Raw genomic sequence first — 25,478 nt, 5'->3', positions numbered from 1 at the left:
GCCTGACCAGTTACCCCAGCAGACCCCTTCTCTAACTGCCCAGCCACAGCCCTTCCTGGGGACTCGCTGGGTCTCGGGGCAGAGCCAGGGTGTCCNACTCGCTGGGTCTCGGGGCAGAGCCAGGGTGTCCCGGACACTCACCAGCCTGCAGACATGTCGGCAGCAGCAGCAGAGACAGCAGCAGGGACAGACCCATTGCCTCACTCTCCTCCCAGGGGAGGAGAAGACAGCGGCTCCGTCAAGGCCAGAGGGGAGGCCCTAGGCACCCCTCCTTGGGGCGTCAGGAGACACCCGGAGAGCGTGGATCAGGCCCCTTCAGAAGAGCAAGGGAGGGTGAGAGCCTTCCACAAACTCACCCGCACCCAGAGTAACCAGCACTTCCTTTATCAATCTGGTTTCTTCTTTTCCTATATTGCAAAAGTGCTTCCTTTTGGTCAGAGTGCAGAGAGCCGTGACAGAGCCCCCAGCCTCCATCTTCATGCTGAGGGCCATGTTTCTGACCTTGGCCATGTGTGGCTTCTCCCTCCCACCTTGATTCCAGGCTACAGCCAGCCCTCTACCTCTCCTTAGGAGTCAATGTTCTGTCTCTCTAGCTCTCCTTTTCATTGGCTGGGTAGCTCCTGGCCTCTGTCTGTCCTCCCAGGTGAAGGGGAGGCAGCAGGACCAGCTCCAGCTCTTCCGGCAAGAGGACAGGCAGCTATGAGTCTCTGCCCAGCTTCAGTACCCTAGAGAGAAGGAGGAGGGAACCACTGGTGGTCAGATGCCCTCGACCTCCAGTCCCAGCATCAGGGACACCCAGATTGCTCCTGTTCTTTCCCTCTCCCATCAGGGGCTCCCCTTCAGTCCCTCCCCTGCAGTCCTGTGCAGGACCCACGCCCACCAGCCCCATTCCCTGCCCTGATCGGTTCCTTTTGCACAGTCTCACACCCTCCCTGGGGTTAAGAGGTGAGGGTGGGCCTTCTGGAGGCCACTCCTTGACCCCCAGGATGCAAGACTGGATTTGCGGGTCCTTCTCTCCTCCACTCTACAGATGAGGAGACCAAGGCTCAGGGAAGCCCTGCCCCAGGTCGCATGACTCTCACGTGGTAGGTCTAAGACTCAAACTCCAGTCTCAGTGAGTCCACAGAGCATTCTGCTCCTTCTGGATGCTTCTGCCCGGTTGCCCCATACAACTTCAGGGCCTCAGCATCCAAGAACAGAGTTCTGGGGGGTGACTCCCAGGAGGTTATATTTTTATAATGTTCCTAAGGTGATTCCCTCCACAGCTGTGAAAGCCCTGTCTAATCCAGAGCCTTCCTTGACCAGGGGGGATATAAGGCCCAGAGCAGTAGAGTCACCCTGGTGACAGTCCCTCGACAGTCTTCAATGGAGGGCACTGCCAGCCTGTGACTGGTGGTGGGTGGGGGTGAGAGAGTGGGGCTGGGACCTTTGGTGATTCCCGGGGCTGGTTGTAGGAGGCTCTGCTTCCTCCCACCCCCGGATGAGGTTGGCATTGTCTTACTGAGTAGATGGTGAGGGTGGGAGAGCATGATTTCATCACAGGAAGTGGCCTTGTCTTCTGGAGGTGGAAGCAAGCAGACCGACTTCTTTTTTCCTCTTCTGTTTCTTTCTCAAAATTCATAGTTCTCTTCCACACTTCTCCATGGGCCAGCCAGGCAGCCCCTGCCCTTTCCCTGTGTCTGCATTTCTTATACCTCCTCCCAGGCTCGAGAAGAGAAGAAGAGAAGAGGAGAGGAGAGGAGAGGAGAGGAGAGGAGAGGAGAGGAGTTCTGCATTTTCATGGGATCCCCTTATCTGAGCCAGGCTCTAAACACCCATTGCCTCATTTTCAACTTTACAACATTGTGTCATGGATGTATTTTCACCAACAGGAAACTGAGGCACTGGCAAGAAACTGAGCCTCAATGTCATGGACTCCTCTGGGCTGTGGAAGGTGCTTGGGCAAATGGTAACTGCTGGAAAGGTGGACAGAAGAGAGGGCAAGGGACCTGCCTTTTTGGCAGCTCCTCTAGAGGGTGGCCTGCCCTGTCTGAGGGGTGACACCTGAGTTCCATTCCCACCTTGTCTCACTAGCTGTGGGACCTGGCTGGACAGTCTCCTCTTTGCCAGGCCACCCAAGGAGGGGGTTGGAACCCACGAGGGGGTGCCTTAACCCATCCGTTGGGCAGCATGTCATGTTTAGAAATATGAAAGTTTCCTAGATAAACTTGCCTTGGGCCCCACTGCTCCCATATATCATTTCCCTAGATGCAAGCTGCACATTTCACGTCGTGTTCAGGCCCCTGGACCCAGTTGGATCCCCATGATACCTGGAATTGTGAGGTATGATTTCTGTTCACAGATGGTGTGTGGTCTCCGGGTTTGCTCAACCTCACTTCTCCCAACAGCAGTGAAAGGCCCATTGATCAACCTTGAGCTGTGGCTCTCACAGAGGGGGCTTCTGGTGGGATGAGGGCCTGGAGTTTTGTGATTCATAGATGGACAGAGCCTAAATGCAGCTCTATAGCCCAGAGGGTAGCCATGGGGGAGGGGTCAGAAGCCATGTGATGAGGAGCAGAGAGAGAATGAGGGCTATGAGTTGTGGACCACATTTTGAGAAGACCACCTTAGATATTTCCCCAAGGTCTCCTAAGTTTCTGTTCTCCCTTCCTCATTGGCCACATCCATCACTATCCAGTCCCTTCCCCCTCCACAGTACCTCACCCTGCTCCTGCTTTCCCCGCAAGACCAGGAGTAAGGCAAAGATGCCTGGTCTAACTACCTCCATTTATTGTGATGGAGATTCTAGCCCATGCAATAAGGCAAGACAAAGAAATAAAGAAGTGTTCTGTGTTTTCTTAGATTCTGTATTTATGTGTTTGGCATTCATTCATCACAGGGCTATTGTATTAACTTTTTTTTTAAATTTTTTGCATTCCTGATGCTCTGGCACTTCTGGCCTTGCTGCCTGGGGAGAGATGGCCCCTCCCAAGGCTAGCCTATTCATAGATAGAGCAAAGGGCATTCCTAGGAGCATGCCTTTCCTATGGAAACTGATCGATCCAGGGCCCATACTCTAAACCACCTTCTTTATCTAACTCTCAACCACCAAGCCAGTATTTCCTCTGCCTGGAGTCAACCCTGTGCCAGGTGCCAGACAACTAGAGATATGTGTAACCTGTAACCCAAAGCCCACTGAAATTAATTAAACTAGCCAATCCTAAGCTGTTTCCCCTCCCTTGCCCTGTCTTGCCAGGGGAAAACACACTATAGGCTATGGTCTGTGCCTTCCCCTTGGTCTTGCCTCTGCCTCCTCTAGTGCTTCCACAGATGTCCCTCTATGGCATGGAATTTTCCTTCTCTGCAGGAAATGAAAGTTATAAAAACCTTCTTTCAGTGTCACTACCCTCTCCGTGTCATCACCCAGTCACCTGTATAAATTAAAACGCTGTGAGTATAAGAATTGAGCCAAAAGGCATCCAGATTGGAAAGAAAGAAGGAAAAACTCTCTATTTACAGGTGACTTGATTGTTTATGTAGACGATCTGATGGAATCGACAAAAAAAGCTCCTAGAGCTATAAGTGATTTAAACTAGGTCACAGGATACAAAAGCAATACATGAAAATCAATTGTTTTTCTTTTTTAAAAGATTTTATTTATTTATTTGAGAGAGAGAGCGAGCACAAGCAGGGTTAGGGGCAGAGGGAGAGGCAGAAGGAGAAGCAGACTTCCTGCTGAGCAAGGAGCCTGATATGGGACTTGATCCCAGGACCCTGAGATCATTAACTGTGTTGAAGGCAGACGTTTAACTAACTGAGCCACCCAGGTGCCCCTCAACTGTTTTTTTTTATATACTAATGACAAAAAATGGAAGTCAAATGAAAATAGTTCCACTTACAATAGCTTCAAAATATGAAATACCTAGAAATAAATACCACAGATGTGCAAGATCTGAACACGAAGACTATAAAACATTACTGAGAGAAATTAAAGATTAATGAATGGAGATTTCATACATATGTATGAACAGTATTCAATACTGCTCAGAGGTCAATTCTCCCCAAATTGCTATGTAGATATAACACAATCTCAACCACATCCCAGTAGGCTATTTTGTAGAAATCGGCAAGCCAATTCTAAAATTCCTATAGAAATTCAAAGTACTTAGAATGGCTAAAAACTGAAAATGAAGAACAAAGCTGGAGGATTTACACTACCAGACTTTAAGACTTACTGTAAAGCTACTGTAATCAAAATGTATTGGTGTCAAGACAGATAAATAGATCAATGGAACAGAACAGAGTACAGAAAGAGACGCAGAATTATGTGGTCAATCTATTTCTAACAAAGGTGTCAAGGCAACTCAGCGGAGAAATTACAGTGTTTTGAACAATAGTACCAGCTGTTCCAGTGCCAGGAACAACTGGAAATTTAGACTAAAAAATGAACTTCAATTCATATTTTGCATTATCTATGAAAATTAACTCAAAATGAGTCATCAGCCTAAACGTAAGTCCTAAAATTATAGAAGTGAAGAAAAAAAAAAAGAGCAAATCTTTGTGACTTGGGTTAGGCACAGATTTCTTAGATTCAACACCAAAAGCATTAAAGAAAATATTGACAAATTGGAGCCCCTCAAAATGAAATCTGTTCTTCAAAAGATACTATCAAGAAAATGAAAGGAGAAGCTACAGACTGGGAGACAATATTGGCAAATCACATAAGTGACAAAGGATTTGTATCCCAAATATACAAAGAACCCCCAAAATTTGTGAAAAAAAACCCAACTCAAAACATGAGCTAAAGGGGCGCCTGGGTGGCACAGTGGTTAAGCGTCTGCCTTCGGCTCAGGGCGTGATCCCGGCATTATGGGATCGAGCCCCACATCAGGCTCCTCTGCTATGAGCCTGCTTCTTCCTCTCCCACTCCCCCTGCTTGTGTTCCCTCTCTCGCTGGCTGTCTCTATCTCTGTCGAATAAATAAAAATAAAAATCTTTAAAAAAACAAAAACAAAAACAAAACATGAGCTAAAGATTTGGAGAGATACTTTGTCAAAGAAGACATACAGTTCCTAACCACGTGAAAAGATGTGTAACAGCATTAGTCATTAGGGAAATGTGGATGAAAACCACAGTGAGGTCACATCATAGATCTGCTAAATGGCTCAAACTGAAAGACCAGCCATATTAACTGTTGGCAAGGAAGTGGGCAACTGAACATGTCCTACACTGCTGGTGGGAACGTACAGGGGCGCAATTAATTGTGCCATTCCTTACAAAGTTAAACATATACCTACTACAAGCACACACACTAGCACCTCATATCACAGTGTGGACCAACCGCAAGTGGGAACTTGTGAAAGTGAAAGGTCTCAGGCCCCACTCCAACCAGTTGAAGTTTGAGAACCAGTGCCCTGGGGCGAGGACATGGACTCTGAGGACCTGCCTTGTCTGTTACCTTTCCTTTTCAGGCCAATCCTGTGAGGTAAAGGAATTTTATTCCCACCCAACACAGGAAGAAACGAAGGCTCAGACGGGTCATCTCACCCACTCCAGTTCCCTCCACCGGGCAGGTCTAGAGTTTGGACAACGCTCAGGTCTGTGCGCCTTGTGAGCTTGGTGCTTTCCCAAATGATTGTCCTTCTTCCCAGCTCCCCCAGCAGCTCAGCTTCCCCCCTTCTCCTCCCACAGCCCTTCCCAGGAAGGCCATTCGTCCGTGCTGCTTTCATCCAGCCACTAGTCAAGTGTTGGGGAAACAAAGGCAGCAGGGATGTGAGTGTGAGGAGAGGCAGGCCATGGAGGTATGGGAAGATAACAATGGGTCTCGAAGAACAGGGGAGAAGGAGAAACCAGAGGCCAGATCTTGGTCTCTTTTCTTCCCCATGTCTGCTTGTGCACCACGGCTGACATCAGCACTCTGTTTACTTCCTCTCGTTTTCCATCAGAGCAGGCAGGATGGGCCCAGAGGGGGTTTGTCCTGCCCTGGCTGGGGGCAAGCATGCAGTGAGCCCTCCATAAATGAGAGCCCAGCTGGAAAGGGAAGATTCACCATGTGAAGCAAGTAGAGGGAGGCCCAAAGTTGATGTTGGAACAGGTGGGGGTGACATCTCCCATTCCTGGGTGCTGGGTGTTTTACTTATTTGCTGTATTCTTGGTGCTTTGACATCTGGGTCTCCCTGACCAGGGAGAGACTGCCCCTTGCAGTGCTAGCCAGTTCCTAGAGATAGCAAAGACTTGCCCAGGAGCACGCCTTTCTTATGCACACCAGCCAGACCAGAGCCCACACTCCAAACCACCTCTTCTATCTGATGCTCTCAGAGGGCAATCTTCCTCTACCCCATTCCCCCCAGGGCAGCCCCTCATCCCCAGAACCTGCTGAAATCATTCCCATTGGTCAGTCCTCAGCCTGCTTATCCTGTTTTGCCTTGTATTTTCCACAGACAGTATGGTGAAGTCTCCTGCCCCTGTTTTCCCTTCACTTCCTCAGCCTCCTGACCGACCTTGGTGCCTCCCGACATGGCCCCTCTCGGAATTCCGTGCCTCCTGTTTCTAGGGATCTGTGAGTATAAATTCTTATTTCAAGACAGTCATTTCTGTGTCTTTGTGTCTTACCATACCCAATTCAAACAAAGCCAAATACAATTATATTTTAAAACAGTAGTTAAGTCTCGCCAAGCCCCAGGAGGTATGCACGGTCTGTTACAGTCCTCATTTTACAAGAGGAAACTGAGGTCCCGTGGGAGGTTATGAACATCACTTCAGGTCACACTGCCAGTAAGTATCCGCCGTGGTGTGGGGTCTGTGCCTGTGCATGGTGGCACTTCCCCCGCAGTGGCAGCAATCAACAGTCCTCTGACCCACATTACAGCCAGAGTTCCCTTTTCTTTTCTTTTTTTTTTTTTTAAAGATTTTTTATTTATTTGACAGAGATAGAGACAGCCAGAGAGAGAAGGAACACAAGCAAGGGGAGTGGGAGAAAGAAGCAGGCTCACAGCAGAGGAGCCTGACGTGGGGCTCGATCCCACAACGCCGGGACCACGCCCTGAGCCGAAGGCAGACGCGTAACCGCTGTGCCACCCAGGCGCCCCCAGAGTTCCCTTTTCTGGGTTGTCTTCCTGCTACGCAGGGAGATGCTTGAGGACAGACTGGCTTGTGCGGCTTTGGGTGGGTGTCACCCGGCATTGTGCACAGGGCAGGCAGGGCTGACTGGTGTGGGCGGAGAGAAGGCAGAGAGGTCTTCGTCTTTAAATGGTGGGCGTCAGGAGATGAGGATCCACATAGCTTTCCAGGCCGTGGGCAGTGTTTTCTGTGTTGCCTCATTCTGTCCCCATTCAGACCCTCCGAGGGAGGTGGTTGTTATCCCCACGTGACAGATGAGAAAACAGGCTCTGGGAAGGGAAGGCGTTTGCCCGGCCGTCTGACCCAGAACCTGCCTTCTGTGGAGTTGGCCTCTGTCACATTCACACGTTTCATGTGTCGTGTGATGGAGACTTCCTCACCTGTCAGCCTCCTCCTCACGGCCCCTGGCTGCATTCCAGCTCCTGACCAACCTGACACATGCCAACCGAGCTTCTAGGAGATCAGTGAGAGCAGAGGGCAGAGACCTGGGAGGCAGGGGCTGACCTTGCTGAGCTCCCAGGCTGGGAGGAGAGAAAGGATGCTCACAGAGGAGACCATTGTCCACGTTTCAACTCAGAGCAGTGGAGGGCTGTAAATGGTGAACAAACAGCTCTCCAGAAAAGAAGCCCCAGCATTTGCCAATTTCCATGGTGTAAAAACTCCCACAGTACTGAGTTCACTACTACTGTGTGGACCGAATGTTTGCGTCCCCACTCCACCCCCCCAAATTTACGTGTTGAAGCCCTAACCCCCAGTGCGGCTGTGTTCAGAGATGGGGCCCCTAAGGAAATAATGAAGGTTAAAGGAGTCATGGGGGGTGGGGGGCCGATCCTATAGGATCAGGGTCCGTATAGAAAGTGACAGCGGAGTGCTTCTCTCTCCCTCTCTCTCTCTCTCCAGGCGCACACTCTGAGGGAAGGCCTTGTGGACACATAGCAAGATGGCATCACCTACAAGCCACAGGCCATGACCTCGGAATGCAACCTACCTGGCCAGCACCTTGATCTTGGACTTCCTGGACTCCAGAACCAGGAGAAATTCCTGTTATTTAAGCCACCGGGTCTGTGGCTCTTCATGATGGCGGCCGAGCAGACGGCTCCCACTCCCACTGTGAAGTCACTGAACTTGAGTCCAGAAGAAGCACGCAGCAGGTGCTCTCCATCATTCCCACCGCACAGACACAGCAGCACGGACAACCTCAAGAGCACAGGTAACAGTAATATGTGGTAAAATAAGGAGGGACGCGCTTCCTTCTCTTGTAATATAATTCATTGTGAGTTTATATTTAATTTTTTCTTGATTACAATTTTTTCATTGTGATCATGCGCACCTCACAAAAGTTTACCATTTTAACCATTTTTAAGTATACAGTCCAGTGGCATGAGGTACATTTAGAGTGTTGTGCACACACTTAAATTTTAATAATGGCCGTGTTGAAAGAGGGCTCACAACATTCCCCAAGATGCAACAATCAGCTCCAGCACACTTCCCTCTGGGGGGTTTTCTGGGTGGTCATTAGGTGACTTAGCACATTTAGAAGAAAAAGCCATGAAATGAATTTGCTTATGTGCATTTCACAGAATTCTGACTTAGGATGAACTATGATTGACACACAAGTCCTCTTCTTCTCTCTTCCTTCCTTTACTGTAAAATGGTTTTAGCCATCTGAGCACGTGCTTACAAGGGAGGTGGCAAATGGATCTCAGCTGAGGTGGGGCTGCAGTTCGCATCAGCCCCAAAACTTCGTGTCACTGCGTGTCACTGGCTGTGGTATTTATGTGGTTTTGGTTTGAAACAGCAGAACTGTATTCTCTCACCATTCTGGAGGCCAGAGGTCCAAACTCAAGGTGTCAGCAGGGTCGTGCCCCCTCTGAAGGCTCTGGGGAGGGTCCCTCCTGCCTCTGCCAGCTTCTGGAGCTCACAGGGTTCTCCTGGGTCCTTGGCCCGTTGGCACCTGACAGTCCCTCCCACCGTGTCTGCCTTCCAGCGTGAAGACTGGCTTCACTGTATTCCCAGTTCAGACACAGGGTTCCTCAGGGCCCTGGGCGTTCACTGGAGGGTAAATAACTGTGAGGAAGTGGTTAACGAACACGCATGGGGACTACACAAGCATGTGCGGAGGGTGAGACCCAGGAGGACCGAGAGAGGGGAAGCTTGCATCTGAGATGAGTGCATGGGGGTGGCGAGCGCAGCAAGGACCCCAGGAGGAAGAGCTTCTCCAGAGTCCAGGCACGATAGCTGAAATCACCCCACCCGCACACAGTCTGTCACGGGACTTGATTAACTTGAGGTCTCTGGAGAAAAGTAATTATCCGGTACAAGCAAAAGACAACGTTCCTTCGTACCAATTGGTGAAAGTTGTTTCTGAAGGTGGAGAAGAGGGAGCACCTCTACTTGCTGATGGGATGCTGCCTGATTCATGAATTGCTCAAGAAAGGCCAATTCCTTTTTTTTTTTTAAGATTTTATTTATTCATTTGAGAGAGAGAGAGACAGCCAGAGAGAGAGAGAACACAAGCAGGGGGAGTGGGAGAGGAAGAAGCAGGTTCCCAGTGGAGCAGGGAGCCCAATGTGAGGCTTGATCCCAGGACCCTGGGATCACGCCCTGAGTCGAAGGCAGACGCTTAATGACTGAGCCACCCGGGCACCCCAAGAAAGCCAATTCTAAGCCAATTCTAAGAAAGGCAGAGAGGATACTAAAATTACGGTGGTGGCGTCATACAGTTGGGCTTCCTGCAGCAAAGAAGGGCACAAGTCCTCCTGTTGGACCTAGGGGCCCATTCTCCCTCCCACACCCACCTGAGTGCTCGTCCCACCTGCTCTTCCCAGGTTGATGGGCTGAGACCCCCTTGTGCTCAGCCAATGGGAGCAGCGGCAGGAACCTGATCAGGTGGAGCAAGGAGGGTGCGGTCACATGGGGGCGCCTCGGGTCCCTCTGGCCAGTGGGGGCGCGCCCTGCAGGGCTGTGGTCAGGTTCACTGTGGGCTGGCCACCTTCCTTTTGGGGTGATAGGGGTTTGCCCCTATCATTTGTGAGACCCAGGCCAGAGCCAAGCCAGAGCCCCATGCCTTGTGCCGAACAAAGACAACAGTATTGATTATCATTACACGAGCCTGGATTTTCTGTCTTGGGTTGGCGCTATTTGCAGGACTTTTAAATACATGTGGAATTCTTCAAGTATTATATATTTATGTAGTAAAATTGTTTTTAACTTCACCCCATAAAATCACTAAATATGTTAATAATCATTATTCTCATATAATTTGTTTTCTATGGGTAGTAATGCCAAATTAGACAACCTTTCTCGAATCTTTGTGGTTCTGAGGTTGTTTCGTTTTATTAATTTCATCTGGAGAAACTACTGTCTGTTGCAGCAATCAGTACAATTCTTAAAGCAATACTTAGATTTGGAAATGTCATGCATTTTACACAACATATGTATGTGGGGTAGTGGGGTCACATATCACAAGTTATCCTTGTTACAGGAAATATTACCAAATGTTTAATTTTATGACCTTAATTGTTACCACTTACATCATTATTTTAACCACATTTTAAAGCTTGCTTCATGCCTGATGTCAAATTCATATATGTATATATATGTGTGTATATATGTGTATATATATATTACATATACGTGCATATATATGTGTGTGTATGTGCACATAGGCATATATGTAGATATGGATATGTAATAAGAATTGTTTAAAGTTCTGCAGTTGACTTTTGCAACTGTTAGGCAGAGTATGCTAGTCTGTATCTCTAGAACCATGAAATGGAACATGAAGAAAGAAAGTGGGTGTTTGATACAACTAGGAGACAAGTGTTACGCAAAAATCTATTGCGTTCAAGTTATCTGAGGGAAAGATTTTACAAGTTAATTAGTCTTTTTGTTACTTAAGTGGCTTGTCTGCTCCTTTCCTTCATACAGGCCCATGCAAAGACAGTCTTCTGTGTCAACAAGGCCACAACCCCCACCCCTGGCATTGGGTGCAGTCCCTGCTGTGTCAGCGTGTGGGGCAATCTGGGGGCCAGGCTTCTCTGGGGCCAGGAGGGTGATAGTCTTGAAATCCCTCTTTACAGCCTCCGGGTTACTCTGGGCCAGCCCTGGGTGTTAGAGTCCCAGATGTGTGTGTGTCTTTCATAAATTCACTTGTATGTTCAGATTCACGACTTTCTAGAGCCTGGGGCCAGGGTCAATCCCTGACTCTGGACGTGGTGTTGGTCACAGCCCCGCAGGCAGCCCTTTCCACACAGACCTCCCCGCCTCTCTCTGAATTCTGACAACTTAAGTGCTCCCTCAGGCCTAGAGATACAACTGCTAACTTGCTGGAGTGGCCCTGGGCCCCCACCCTGTCTCAGTAGCATTCTTACACTCTGCTCACTCCATCCTCTGTAAGGATTCCTTTCCTAAGCTCTCTTCCAATGCCTTCATCTGAGAGAGGCATCTGTTTCCCGTCCGGGCCTGCCCCGCTTCACTTCAGGAGAGGACAAAGGCATGCAGAGTGTGAATTCGTCATTGGCAAGCAGACACAAAGGGTGAGGTGCTTAGTGGCTCTTTGTTCTATCGATTGCTGAAAACTGCTACAGGAGAGGAAAATCACAATGTACGTTGGAAAAGGTAGACTGGAAAAATTTTTTTCATCCCTGGAGCTGAGATGCACAGGATAAAGTAAATCCCACTACGGCTGTGACACAAGCAGGCCCCAAATGCTCGTGGTTTAAGACAATGAACGTCAGTCCTGGATTGTGCAGCATCCCAGTGTGATGTTCCTGACCCAAGGCTCTCTGGGACAGCTCCTCCGTCTCTCCCATACTTGGTGATTTAGGGACCCGGGCTCCTTCCATCTTGCAGCTTCTCTTTCTCTAGTTCTTTCTGTAGGGTCCTTTCCACTCACCTGGCAAATGGGGAAACGGCGTGGAAAATTGCATGACGGTATGTTACATCATCCCCTCTAGTGGTGATATACATCCGTTTTCCCACACTGCACAGGCCAGAGGTCGGTTGTCTGACCCCCATGTGTCTGTGAGAGAGGCTAGGAAACGTGTTTAGGTGTGGGACCAGGATCAGGGTGAGACAGGTGAGGCACTCGCCTCAGGTCAGAGCCTTCAGAGGACTCCAAAAAACTCGGTAGATTTTGAAAGTATTATTGATGAGTTTGCTTCCATTAAACACAGGAAGGTGAAATTATAACAAATTCCGTTTGGGGTATAAGTAAAATATTTATTATTTTTTTTTTAAATATTTTATTTATTTATTCGACAGAGATAGAGACAGCCAGCGAGAGAGGGAACACAAGCAGGGGGAGTGGGAGAGGAAGAAGCAGGCTCACAGCAGAGGAGCCTGATGTGGGGCTCGATCCCATAACGCCGGGATCACGCCCTGAGCCGAAGGCAGACGCCCAACCGCTGTGCCACCCAGGCGCCCCATAAGTAAAATATTTAAACTTAAAATAGTTTTGAGAGTTTTAATGACCTACTTTTTAATGTTTCAGTGTTTTTTTCAACTCCTTAATGTTCTGTTAAGAATTAACCATTAAGGGGTGCCTGGGTGGCTCAGTTGGTTAAGTGTCTGACTTTGGCTCAGGTCATGATCTCAGGGTCCTCGGATCAATCCCCATGTCGGGCTCCCTGCTCAGCAGGGAGTCCGCTTCTCCTTCTCCCTCTGCCCCTCCTCCCTGCTCAGACTTGCTCTCTCTTTCTCTCAAATAAATAAAATCTTAAAAAACAAAAGGAATTAACCATTAAAAACACGTGAAACAGGCACCTGGATGGCTCAGTCGTTAAGCGTCAGCCTTCGGCTCAGGGCCAGTGATCCTGGCGTTCTGGGATCAAGCCCCATGTCAGGCTTTTCTGCTGGGAGCCTGCTTCTTCCTCTCCCACTCGCCCTGCTTCTGTTCCCTCTCTCGCTGGCTGTCTCTGTCAAATAAATAAATAAAATCCTTAAACATAAATAAATAAATAAATAAATAAATAAATAAATAATAAAATTAAAAAAACACATGAAACATGTACATAGGGGCCCACTTTTTTGTGTGGTGCCATAGGAAAAGAATCTAAGTTTTGAGGAACATAAAACAGTCTCAATCCTCAAACTTTATGTTTTATTCTTTATTTCATTTTTTTTTCATTTTTCTTCTCTAATACCAAATGCCTTTAAGACCGAACACTTCTCTGCATACAGCTTTCCTTGTGTCCAAAGGTGGTGTTATTATGACAGTGTTTTCCTTCTTGCTGCCAAGTAGTTTCTTTCCTTTTAATTTCTTTTTGATCCAAGAGTTACTTAAGAGCGTGTCTCATCCTTGGAAAGGACATGTAACTAAGATTTTTTGTCTCATTTAAAAAAGGAAAGTTCTGTCAAGCCATGATTCACACACCATACAATTCACTCATTTAATGCATACAAATTGGGGTGTCTGCTGGCGCGTGGCTCACCTGGTTGAGCATCCATTTCGAATATCCATTTCGAATATTCCTTTCTGCATTCCTTTGGTCTCAGGGTCGTGAGTTCAAGCCCTGCCTTGGGCTCCGTGCTGGGGTTAGAGCTTACTTAAACAAACAAACAAAAACAAAGGAAGTTTACTCTTCAGTGATTTTTTAGTATATGACATTATTAATTTCTAAAAATTATTGTAAAATATATAACATAAAATTTTCCATTTTAAACACTTTTTTATGGTACCATGCAATGGCGTTTCTTACCCACACAATGTTATGCAATCATCACCGCTATCTATTTATAAAACTCTGTCACTCCTCCAAACAAAAACTTCTTTGTGTTACACGTAGATATCTAGTTGTCCCAGAACCATTTCTTGAAGAGAACATGTGTACTTTTTGGTAGTTACTGTAGGGATTACAACATATATACTTAACTTTTCACAGTCTAGTTAGAATTAATATCTTAACCACTCATATGAAATGAAGAAAGCTTGCAACCACAGAGGTCCCTTTTGTTGTCATTATTATATGTACTAAATCTACAATCGTGGAAAATCCGGCCACTACATAATGATATGATGTTTGCTTTTGATAGTCATGTTTATTTTAAAGCATGTAAGAGGAGAAAAATCACCATTTCTGTTGCTCACCCCTTATTCCGGAAGTTCCAAGATTCCCCGTGGTACAATTTCTCTTCCCTAGGAAACTTCCTTTGGGATTTCTTTCACAGGAGGTGTACTGGCTGTGAAGTTTTCCTTCATCAGAGAATATCTATCTTTCCCCTTCACTGCTAACAGATGCTTTCACTGGATAGAGGATTCTGGGTTGACAGCTCTTTCTTTGAATGCTTGAAACATAGTTCTGCTATCTTCTGGCCTCCGTGATTTCTGATGAGAAATCTGCAGTCCTTTGAATGATTGTTCTCCTGAATGCAATGCTTTGTTATTCTCTGGCTGCTCTCAGGATTTATTTCTTTATCTTTGGTTTTCAGGAGTTTGATTATAATGTGTCTGGACACGGTTGTCTTTGAGTCAATCCTGTCAGACATTCACTGATCTTCTTAAATCTTTAAATTTATGTTTTTCACTGCATTTGAATAGTTTCCAGCCATTGTTTTTCAAATATTCCTTTCTGCATTGATCTCTGTCTCTTCTTCCTCCAGAATTCCAATGACATACGTGTTCAATCTTTCGTAGAGTCCCATGAGTTTCTAAGACTCTCTTCATTTTTTTTTTAATCTTATTTTCCCTGGCTGTACAGGTTGGATATTTTCTTTTGATCTGTTTTTAAGTTTCCTGATTCTTTCCTCTCTCATCTCTATTCTGTTATTGACAGACTTCCAATTAACTTTTTGTTTCAGTTATCATATTCGTCAGCTTTAAAATTTCCATTTGACTTTTTTTTATGGCTTTTATTTTCTGCTGAGAATGTCTATCTTTCCATTCATTTCAAGATTGTTTACCTTTATTTCATGGGGGCATGCTGATAAAACAGCTACATGAAAGTCTTTGTCTGATAATCCCAACATCTTGGGGTTAGTGTCTTTCATCTGTGGGCTGTTGAGATTTTCCTGTTTCCTTGTATGTCAACTAATTTTGGATTATATCCTGAATCTTTTAAGTAGTATTATTCTGTGTGTTGCTGGGTCCTAGTAAAATTCTATGGAGAAAGTTGATTTCTCTGTTTTGGCAGACAGTTGAGCTAAGTTTAGACCACAAGTCCCCCAACGCACCTTCTATGGGCTGTGGTTCCAATGCCATTATCTTGGAGGTGGGCTTGGGGCTTCTATGCTGCTGATGGATCCCTTTTTCAAACTTCCTCCTCTTAAAGATAGAAGGTCAAGCTTTCAGCTTCCTCTTGTACTTCCTGTGACTGCATCTGCCCACAGGGAAAGCGGTTAGAGAAAAGGAAGAGAAAAAACAAGGGGATTCCCCCCACACTCTTTCCCTTTGCCAGTTTCTATCAGGCAAAGGGCTTCTTTCTCTGTCTCCTGGTTTCTTGAAGTCAGTGTAGTCTGCTCCTGCCCTGTTGGCATTAATGCCGTGAGAGTGCCTCTTCGGGACAGGACCTCGCCTCAGGGCAGGCTTGGGTGGGATTAAAAATAAAAAGAGTTTCCCTCCCCTACTCTCCCCATCCCAGTCCCCTGACCAGAAAAAAAAAAGAATTTCTCTTGGAGCTTTTTCTTCCTGCACCTGCTATGTGGCCAGGATGCCCTGAGTGTGAGCTGCGGATACGGGAAGGTAAAAACCAAAGAAAACCATCAACTCACTGCCATAGCTTTCCTTGAATTTTGATTTCTCTCTCCAGTCTGTCTATTATTACTTACTTTTCAGTCCTCCATTAGCTGCTTTGTGTACCCTGTGCAGGGTTTTCATTGTAATCAGTGTGAGACATGGGATGGAGTATTACTTATTCCATCATAACCAGAACTGGGGCTCCTACCTTGATATTTTAAAACCCACGAACCAGGCATTGTTGTTGCTGTTTGATAAGCTCAATTTGTTGTTGTTGTTTTTTAATTAAATTTACTTATTTTTTTAAAGTTCCATGATTTATTACTTGCGTATAACACCCAGTGCACCATGCAATACGTGCCCTCCTTACTACCCATCACCAGTCTATCCCATTCACGCCCCCCCCGCCCCCGAAGCCCTCAGTTTGATTCCCATAGTTTATAGTCTCTCATGATTCCTTCCCCCTTCTGTTTGTTTTGATTTACCGACATACTTCTTTCTTCTCCCCACCCCCTTTTGTACTTCAGAACTCAAGTTCTTTCTGGTACTTTTATTTTGTCTGAAAGTGTCTTTATTTTTCCAGTGTTCTTAAAAATAATTTAGCTAAGTGTATAAATCAAGGTGGACATTATTTTTTCTTCACAATTCAAAGACAACATTGCACTATCTTTTGGGTTCCATTGAGAAGTTAGCTGTATACTTGTGTCTATGCTGTGGATACCGTTTTGTTTTTGTTTTTCATTTTGCCTGCTATTAACATACTCTCTTTGTTTTTGGTGTTTTGCTGTTTTACCAGAATGTTTCTTCTTCTTATGTATTATGCTTGGAATTTATTGGGCTTCCCGAATCAATACTGGAAAATTCTTAACCATTGTCTCTTCAAAAACTGCTGCTTCCCCAGTTTTTCAGTCTCTCTTTTTGAAGTTCATATTACTAGATGCATCCAACTTTCTTACTGTCTTTTATGTTTGATTTTTTTTCTTCATATTGTTCATCTCTGTGTTTCCATGCTGCATTCTGATCATATCTCTGGATCTTAGGCCCATCCAGTAATTTCACCTCTCACTATATCTAATTTGCTGTTTAATTTATCCATTTTTTATTCTAATTTTTGTATTTTCTATTTCTAGAGTATCTGTCTGTGGTTCCCCCTCCCAGGCTCCCCAACCCCACCCCAGTTTGCCTGTTTGCTTTTATATTCTCTTGTTTTGTCATGCTTCCAATATCTTCTTTTCTTTCTTTAGATATATTATTTTATGATGTGTCAAATAATTCCAATATCAGCAATATTTGACAATCTGATTCTATAGTTTGTGCATTTCTCTTGTCATGATGACTGACTTTGTTGTGCTTGGTGATTTTGTTGTTGTTGTTGTTGATACTTCATCTTACTTGGGACTGCATCTGTAGGAAGCTTTGAAGCCCAGGTGTGTCTTCCTCCAGAGGGGACATGTTGACATCAGCCAGGTGCAGGTGTATTACCCATCAGGGGTCAAAATGAAGTGGGATCTTGGGGCACCTGGGTGGCTCAGTCGATTAAGTGTCCAACTCTTGATCTCTGCTCAGGTCTTGATCTCGGGGTCATGAGTTCAAGCCCCATGTTGGGCTCCACACTGGGCTTGAAAGAAAGAGAGAGAGGGAGGGAGGGAGGCAGGGAGGACGGGAGGAAGGGAGGAAGGAAGGGAAGAAAGAAAGAAAAATGAAGTGGTATCTTGTTATTTCGTAACAAGCCCTTCTCCACCACGACTATGTTTATGTTAATGAGGTGACTTTTGGAAAGTACTTGGAAATGGGGGCTGGTTTTCAGGGGAACCACACATGAATCTATCCCCTGATTTCTGGGGAGGTCAAAAGGGCTAGAGGGTTGAATCAATCACCAACGGCAATGACTTAATCAGTCACGCCCAAGTTGTGAAGCCTCCATAAAAGCCCAAAAGGATGAAGTTCAGAGAGCCTCTGGGTTGGTAGACATGTTCAGGTGTAAGGAGAGTAGCTCACTCAGAGAGAGCTTGGAAGCTCTAGCCCTCTTCCCCATAACTTGCCTTAGGCATCTCTTCCATCTGGCTGTTCCTGAGTTATATCCTTTATAAGAAACCAGTGGTCTAGTAAGTAAAATGTTTCTCTGAGTTCTGTGAGCCACTCTAGCAAATTAATGGAACCCTAAGAGGTTTAGAAATGTGGGAACCTCCAGTCTATAGCCTGGTGACTTCTGAATTAGAGGAAGTGAGCAATTTTGTTGAACTGGGTTCTTAGCCTGTGTTATCTGATAGTATCTCCAGGGAGATATGTCAGAATTGAGTTGAGTTGTAGGACACCCAGCTGGGGTCAGAGCATTGCTTGGTGGTGTTGGGAAAAATCCACACATACATTGGAATTGGGATCAGAACTCTTTTTAACTCTATATTATGACTTTGAGATGCTTATCTATTTTGATAGATGAACTTTAGATCACTGAAATACTGATCAATATTTCATTATGAATATTTGCCACAATCTATTTATTCTCGTTGTTGGACATGTAAGTTATTCTAAATTTTTGACTATTGTGAATAATGCTACAATAAATATTTTTTGCATGTTTCTTTCAGTACATGTGGGTACACTAGAGTTTCTCCAGTGTATATACCTAAAAGTGGAATTTATGGATCACGGGATATGCACATTTGGATTTTTTGAGGTTATACCTAATTGCTCTCCAAGCAATACCAAGACACACTCCCAACCACTGTTCACATTACCTCCAACATTACATGAGTCAGATAGTTTAATTTTTACCAATGTGATGGGTGTGAAATGGGTATTTTTATCAGCATGTGCTTGATTTCTAGGGAGAAGAGCATTTCTTTTTCTTTTCTTACTTTTTATTTTTTATTTTAAATAGGCTTCACACCCAACATGGGGCTCAAACGCACAACCCCAAGATTAAGACTCGCACCCTCTGCTGACTGAGCCAGCCAGGAGCCACTGAGGAGAACATTTCTAACACTTAGGGCCATTTTTTATTTTCCCTTCTGAGAATTGCCTCTTTGTATTCATTTCTTTTCTATATTTATCTATTTTTAAATTGCTTTGCCATTGAATAGATCTTTTGATATCTGATTCTTTATCAATTATATATGTTGCAAATGCTGATTTTCTGTTTGTGGCTTATTATTTCATTTTATTGTACCTTTGAACTATAGAATTATTTTTTAAAGATTTATTTATTTATTTGAGAGAGAAAGAGAGAGACAGAGACAGAGGGAGAGACAGAGGGAGACAAGCAGACTCTCTGCTGAGCGGGAGCCGACGTGGGGCCAGTCCCACGACCCTGAGATCATGACCTGAGAAATCAAGAGTGAGATGCTTAACTGACTGAGCCACCCAGGTGCCCCTGAACTATAGAAATTTGAACCGAATCTTCTCAGATTCATTGATCTTTTTTTTTTTTTTGTATGCCTTATTTAAGAAATCCTGTCCTATTCCTAAGGTCATAAAGATACCTTCCTGTATTTTCTGCTAATGGGGCTTGAACTACAAATTTGCTTTTCATTTTTGGTTTTTCATCCGATTGGAATAGGCTTTTGTATAGGGTGTGAAGTTGGAATTTATTTTTTCCAGCCAGTTGTCCCACCCATCCTTCCCCAGAGAATTGTAATGCTACCTCTTTAATATTTAAAAGTTCCACATGCGCAAATATTGATTTCCAGGCTCTATTATCATCACTCTATTTGTCTATCTCTGTGCCAAAGCCACATTGTCTGAATTTCAGTGACTTTGTAATTAGTACCAATATCTGGTATGTGAGACCCTCATCTAATTTTGGCTCTTCAAAATCTTATTTATTCTAGGTGTTTTGCTCTTCTATTTGCATCTTAGTATTGGCTTACACATTCCCATGAGAAAAACTGTTGGGATTTTTACTGGAACGGTGTGAATTTATGGACTAATTTGTGGAGAGTTGACATATTGATGATATTGATTCTCTTATCCATGACCATGGTGTATAACTAAGTGAATTTCAATAGATAGATAGATAGATAGATAGATAGATTGATTGATTTATAGCACTTGTGTGTGGTGGGGGGAGGAGCAGAGGGAAAGGGAGAGACAGAATCCCAAGCAGGCTCCACCCGCAGCATGGAACCCAATGGGGGCTTGATCTCAGGACCCTGTGATCATGACCTGAGCTGAAATCAAGAGTCTGTTGCTTAACTGACTGAGCCACCCAGACGCCCCTCAATAGTTTTATATTCTTTTTCCAAAACGATCTTATGTATGTTTTGTTAGATTTACTCATTTTATTCCTATTACCTTATTGTTTGCTTTTTAGATAATTGTGTCTTTTTAAAAATTAAACCTGGTCTAGTGAGGTCTAGTTTACGTACAGTATCCTTTTCAGGTACTGGAGTGCAGTGAGTTTTTAAAAGGTGTAAGGGGGGTGGTGGTGCCTGGGTGGCTCAGTCGGTTAAGCCAGTTAAGCACCCCAAACTTGATTTCAGCTCAGGTCTTGATCTCAGGGTCATGAGTTCAAGCCCCACGCAGGGCTCCACACCGGGCTTGGAGCCCACTTAAAAAAAAAAAGAAAAGAGAAAGAAAAAGAGGTAGAAGGTTGTTTAGCTGCCAACACAATCCAGAAACAGAATATTTCCATTACCCCCAGAGCTCCTTTGTGCCCCTTTGTTGTCAATCCTCTCTCCCCAGCTCCAGCCCCTGGCAGTCAGCTCTCTGAGTTCTGTCCCTATAATTTTGCCTTTTCTAGAATGTTGTGTTAACCTTCCAAATAAAACTGCCAGTTATTTTACCAGCAAAAAATGGGTTTGTTCGGGGGATGCCAATCCGTGACAAACCAGCTAGAGCAAAATTAGAGGCAAGTCCACCAAACAAAAGAGAGGAACACTTTTTTTTTTTTTTAACTTGGGAAAAGAGGGAAGCTGTGGAAGCTGTTACAAACAAGTCGATTGGAGTCACCTGGAAGTTCGAGCTCCAGTGGCTTCTCATTGGCGGAGCTGCCTCTCATTGGCTGGGTCGTCGCGCGGGGCGGGGAGGAAGGCCTTTCTCCCAGCCGCTGGGCTATGAAAGCAGCAGCCCCCTGAAAGGCCCGGCTCCTTCCCCGTGGATTTGCAATTGAGGGCGCGCGGCCTCGCTGCTCCCCGCTCAGGTAAGGCCCGAGAGGGCTCCCCTTCCCAACCTCCCCACTTTATTTTACTGAAGTTACCCTTTATTAATTTTCACAGCCCTATAAACGGAATCCTAGCCTTTTGGGTTTCGCGTCTTCCACTGAGCAAAATACTTTTGAGATTTACTCGCATTATTACGTGTGCCGGTGGTTGATTCATTTTTGCTGCTGGTGATACTGCATCGTGTGGATGTCCCACAACTTGTCTATCCCGTCCTCAGTTGATTGGTTGGTGGACAATTGGTTTTTTCCCACAGTTTTGGGTGATGATGCATAAAACTGCTACGAACTTCAGCATGCGGTTTGTGTGAGGCCGTGTTTTCGCTTCTATGGGGTAAATACTAGGAGTGGGGCTGTTGGGTCATATGGTGTGTTTGTATTTACATTTATAAGAATCTGCCAAAATGTTTTTCAAAGTGGTTGTACCTTTTGTTGTTTTTTGGTTCCTGCGGCATCCGGAGTCCACACCCTTCAGCGCCCGGGGCCTGAAGGCCTCTGGAATGTTCTTTTCTTTTTTTTTTTAATGATTTTTTTTTTATTATATTATGTTAGTCACCATACAGTACATCCCCGGATTCCGATGTAAAGTTCGATGCTTCATTATGCGTATAACACCCAGGGCACCTCACCAGCCTATCCCATTCCCCCACCCCCCTCCCCTCTGAAGTCTTCAGTTTGCTCTAACTTAACGTTTTACCGGTTTGCACCATTTCGAATCCCCGTTGGCGAAGAACAAGAGTTTCAGTCGCTCCGTCCTCGCTAGCTCTGGGTATTGTATCTTGCTGTGGTTTTAATCTGCGTTTTCCTAGTGACTAATGACTTTGAAGTTCATTTCATGTAAGTATTCGTCATTTATATCTCTTCTTTGATGACCTCTCTCTTCAGATCTTTTGTCCAGTTTTTAAAAATTGAGATTTTGGTTATCGAGTATTGAGAGTTCTCTATATGTTGTGGTTACGTGTCCTTTATCAGATGCATGTTTTGCGAGGATGTTTTTTTTCCAATCCGTAGTGTTTTTTTTTTTTTAATTTTTCATTTTCTTAATTGTATCTTTAAAGGAGCAGAAGTTGTTAATTTTTTTTTTTTTTAAAGATTTTATTTATTTATTCGACAGAGACAGAGACAGCCAGCGAGAGAGGGAACACAAGCAGGGGGAGTGGGAGAGGAAGAAGCAGGCTCATATCGGAGGAGCCTGATGTGGGGCTCGATCCCATAATGCCGGGATCACGCCCTGAGCCAAAGGCAGGCGCTTAACCGCTGTGCCACCCAGGTGCCCCAGAAGTTGTTAATTTTGATGAAGCTGGTTTATCAGTGTTTTCTTTTATGGGTCATGGCTTTGGTGTTGAATCTTAGAGATGTTTGCCTAACTCACAGTCACAAAGGTTTTCCCCTGTTTTTTCTTCTGGAAGTTTTATAGTGTTTGGTTTACCATTAGGTCTACAATCCAGTTGGTTTTTAGAACGTAGAATGGGAAGTATGGGTCGAGGTTCATTTTTATTTTTTTGCAAATGGATATCCAATTATTTCAGCACCAGTTGTTAAAAAGACTCTTCTTCCCTTGCTGAATTACCTTGGCACCTTTGTTCGAACCCAGTTGACTGGAAAGTCAGGTAGGCAGGCAGATGTCTACGTCCGGACTCTTTATTCTATTCCGTTGCTCTGTTTATTCTTTCCCCTCTACCTCACTTCTTGATTTCTTTAGCTTTACGTAAGTTTGAATCCAATAGCATGACTCCTCCAACTTTGTTCTTTTTCAAAATTGTTTTGGCTTTTCTAGGTAATTTTGTTTTTCCACATAAATCTTAAAATCAGCTGGTCAGTGTCTACAGAGAAGCCTGCTCCATGGAATTTCGATTAAGAAAGCTCTGATTCTGTAGATCATTTGGGGAGAACAGACCTTTTAACAACGAGCCTTTTGATTTATTAACATGGGATATGGCTCTGTTTATTTTGGACTTTTCTTTCTCATATCAAGATTTTGCATATAGTCTGGCCCCTTCCTGAGATGCTGCCTGGGCCCTGAGGAGGCATCGATGGGCTCTATGTACCTCATTTGTGTGTCAGGCATCTCAGCCCGAGCTATCTCTTCTCAGAGCCTTGTCACCCCTTCCCAATCTTCCATTGAAGTGAATGGCATTTCCCCTACCTAGTGGCTCACGCTAGAAAACTGGGCATGCCCTTGCGACCGTCTTCCTCCCCTCTCCCCCCCCCTCCCCACAGCTGGGAACAACTCTGCCTCCAGAACACATTGTGAATCATCTGCTTCTTTCCATCTACATTCCCCCGTCCTTGTCCCGCACACCCCATCTCCCACCAGGATCATTGCAGAGCTCCCCAATTCTTCTTACTTCTACTCTTCCTGCCACACACGTGTTCTCAGCCCCTCCCCAGAGTGCTCCCTTTATAACGCCCATCTGAGCATTTCCCCACGCTCTACCCAAAACCCACCAGAGGCGACTACCGCCCTTATGATAAAATCCACGCCCCTTCCAGTGACCTTGCGTACTTCCTCACTCACCTTGTTGCAGACACACTGACCTGCTCGGGCCCTCGCAGGGCTCCTTTTAACCAGAGCTGTTGTGCGTGTCTTTCCCTGCCTGGCGTGGTCTCTCCACAGTCTTTGCCTAAACGGCTCCCACCCAACTTNTTCACGCCCTGAGCCGAAGGCAGACGCTTAACGACTGAGCCACCCAGGCGCCCCCAGGTTCTATTTTAGATGTCATCGACTCAGAAAGGCCCCATTGTTCCTTCTCCCATCGCTCTGATTTTTTTTTCTTTTATCATTTGTAATGTTGTCTGTTTACTTTTTCTCCAAACAGCGTAGATTTCTGATTCATTTCACAGATGTTGAAATGAGGCTGTTCGAGGGCCGTGTTGTGGAGATTCCAGATGTCACTGGCCCTCCTCTGCAGGGTTTGCCCAGAACCTGAAGTTGGAGAGCCGCCTCCTGCCCTCGGCTGGGCCAGCACACCTAGTATCCTGCGCGTTTGTGTGTCCCTCTGTTGGAGTGGGATCGCAGCCTGGGGTTTCTTGTTGAGGAGTTCCTCCCCCATAGCGCCTGGGAGAGGCCCAGAGAAGAGGCCAGGGCCTTCTACCTGTGTCCCACTGGCTGAGCCCTCAGACACACCTCGGCCCTATTTCTTCTTTCAAGGTCCCAGGCCCCCATCATGCACTGTAGGGGTCAGCATGAGCAGGGTGGACACCCCGACTTGGCTGGGGGCGAGGCCATGTCATCCAGCACCCTGCAGTGAGCCCAGCAAGGGTTCAAGTCTTCCTGGCCTGCAGGGGCAGAAGTCGCACACCCAGCCAGGAGGCCGTGGTGTCCAGGTGCCAGCGCTCCGTCTGGGCGCTTCACTCTTCCCGCTGGGCCCTAGAAGGGAAGCAGGTGCCAGGCACCTTGACCTCCCAGGCTAGGGGTCAGTACGGACTGGTGGCTGCTGAGGGTCCAGAGCCGAGAGAGGTGGGGACTGTCTGTACGGGCAGTGCGGGCCATACAGAGGGTCGGGGTACTAGTGATGTGGGGCTGCCAGGCAAAAGGTCAAGAAAGAATTCCTGAGACATTTTTGGTGCAAAAAAGTTGTTGTTATAGCCTGGGGATAGGACCTGTGGGCAGAAAGAGGTGCACTTGTGATTGTGAGGAGTGACTGATGACATACTTCTTACTTAGTGGGGGCTGGAGATAGCGTAGGTCTCTAAGGAATTTGGAAACAAGGTTTCCAGGGCCTTAAGGGGTTAGCTATTGTTAAGATAAGGGTATCTGCTCTACTGTCAAGGAAAACCTTGACCCTTCAGATGTAAATCGATAGGCCATACGTTGAAAAAAATTGTTACCGTATATCCTGGTCACCACACCATTCTGGGGTGGGGCAGAGGCAAGAAGGAGCAACTGACGTGGGTAGAGGTAGCCACGGGGTGGGGATGTCCTGAGGGCCATTTGGGGAGGAGCGAGCTGGCCTCTGGGGTGGGCGAGGGCAGGGCTGAGGGACCCTTTATGGAGGGGCAGGGGTCACTCTATCCTTTCCCCGAGACCCCGCGGAGCCCCCAAAGATGCTCTTCTCTCAGGAAGGTCTGGTGTCCTCTGCAGAGGGGCCTCCAGAAACCACACGCAGGCCCCTCCATAGTGGGTGTCAGCAGCGCCACCTGGTGGTCCCCGCACACCCAGCCTCCCACCTGGGGCCCAGGCTGGCCTCCTGCTCCCCGCGTCCCTCCAGCCCGCTCTGGCCTCTCCTGCAGTCCCAGGCCGGCGGACCCACATCTAGGCATCTGGAGATGTCCAGACCAGGCAGCTGGCGCTGTGCCTCCTTCAATCCCTGCTGAAAGCACCTCCGGCCTCCAGCTCAGTGACCCTGGGCTCAGGCTCCACACCTGCTAAATGAACTTCTTGAAAATACCTACCCCTTGGGGTTAAGTCCTAAGTAAGATACTCCTTGCAAAGTTGCTTAGTCCTGGTTTACAATCTTCACACTCCCCTCAGACCTTATGACCCTTATTATGTATGATGAGCAAAGCGAGCCTCAGAGATTAAGCTGCTGGGGTCTCATAGCCAGG

At 46.2% G+C, this 25,478-nt stretch overlaps 1 long non-coding RNA gene across 3 annotated transcripts; it reads left to right on the top strand.

Moving 5' to 3' along the window:
• Positions 1 to 487: 487 nt before the first annotated feature.
• LOC117804129 lies at positions 488 to 24,879 on the top strand. 3 transcript variants are annotated; one of them, XR_004628364.1, is made up of 8 exons: positions 488 to 1,948; positions 2,248 to 2,322; positions 5,451 to 5,576; positions 6,420 to 6,538; positions 6,638 to 7,143; positions 7,999 to 8,308; positions 20,679 to 20,912; positions 23,775 to 24,879. It is a non-coding gene; the product is annotated as an uncharacterized LOC117804129 (long non-coding RNA). The 3 variants fall into 3 exon arrangements; XR_004628363.1 differs by lacking the exons at positions 6,638 to 7,143; positions 23,775 to 24,879 and having other exon boundaries at positions 20,679 to 21,283; XR_004628365.1 differs by lacking the exons at positions 488 to 1,948; positions 2,248 to 2,322; positions 5,451 to 5,576; positions 23,775 to 24,879 and adding an exon at positions 5,935 to 6,073 and having other exon boundaries at positions 20,679 to 21,283.
• Positions 24,880 to 25,478: the final 599 nt, after the last annotated feature.

The sequence above is a fragment of the Ailuropoda melanoleuca genome, chromosome 10, assembly GCF_002007445.2.
Source record: "Ailuropoda melanoleuca isolate Jingjing chromosome 10, ASM200744v2, whole genome shotgun sequence".
Classification (NCBI taxonomy): Eukaryota; Metazoa; Chordata; class Mammalia; order Carnivora; family Ursidae; genus Ailuropoda; species Ailuropoda melanoleuca.
This window is presented reverse-complemented; position numbering and strand designations above follow the sequence as displayed.